Below are 1094 nucleotides of genomic sequence, written 5' to 3'. Positions count from 1 at the left end.
GAAATTTGAAGTCTCACATTCTAAAGTGTTGGGTATAAAATACCCCCAGTCAAAATTTGTAAAAGACCGACCCTTCCAGGACTTTTCCAGCTTCCGACCTTGTGTGGCATCTCTCTGAACCCCTCGACCGTCCGGACTTCTCGACAATGAGCTCCTTCATTCATCTATCGGGCCGCCCAAAGGCTCTCTGGGCCCCACTATCAGTCGATCTTCTACAGTAATCAACTATCCTCCAAATCTCTTCTGGACCTCTTCCGATCACAGACGACCCTACTCCGAACTTCTTTCGGACTTCGTCAATATTCGAGCTCCTCCGACAATGAGATTTCAACAGCAACCAGATCCCATCCAAGTCTCTACGGTGGTCGATCGCCTTCCAAATTCAATCGAGCTCCTGCGAGAGCCGAACTCCCACTGCAGGCGATCTACTTTGGATATCTACTATAAGCAAATTCCATTCGAGCCTCTACTGTAAATGAATTTCTTTCGAACTTCTATTACAGGTAGATTTTAGTCGAGCTTCTCCATAGCAGATAGATTTCGGACGAGCTTCTACAACGGGACAGGCTCCACCAGTCAGGACACTACTCCGAGCTTCCACGACAACTGATCCTCATCCGGACTCCTACAGTGAGCGGCCTCCTTTCGGCCTTCTACTAGAATCGGACTCCATCCGAACTTCCATCGTGGATGGATTCTGGATGAGCTTCTGCAATAGATAGGCTCCAGCAGCTGGGTCTCTACGATGGTCAATCACCTCTGGTGTCTGTCGAACCTCCCCAACGCTATCCGAAGTCCATCATCGGCCGACCCTCTGCCAGATTCTTCATAAAATTGGACTTCCTCGATGGATAGTCTTCAGACGAGCCTCCACATCAAGCAAATCCCAGACGAACTTCTCTAGCAATCGAACTCCTACCGACTTTACCAATAAAAAATCTCCATCCGAGCTTCTACAGTAGATGACTCCCACCTGTAGCGTCAGCACCCGAGGCATCCGACAACAGTAGACTGGTCAGCAACCTCGAAACATCTGAGCTTCTTCTAGATCGACGAGATAAAGAGCCATTCTGCTCCATCAGACATCTCAGTCG

The sequence above is a fragment of the Elaeis guineensis genome, chromosome 9 (assembly GCF_000442705.2).
Source record: "Elaeis guineensis isolate ETL-2024a chromosome 9, EG11, whole genome shotgun sequence".
Lineage (NCBI taxonomy): Eukaryota > Viridiplantae > Streptophyta > Magnoliopsida > Arecales > Arecaceae > Elaeis > Elaeis guineensis.
This window is presented reverse-complemented; position numbering follows the sequence as displayed.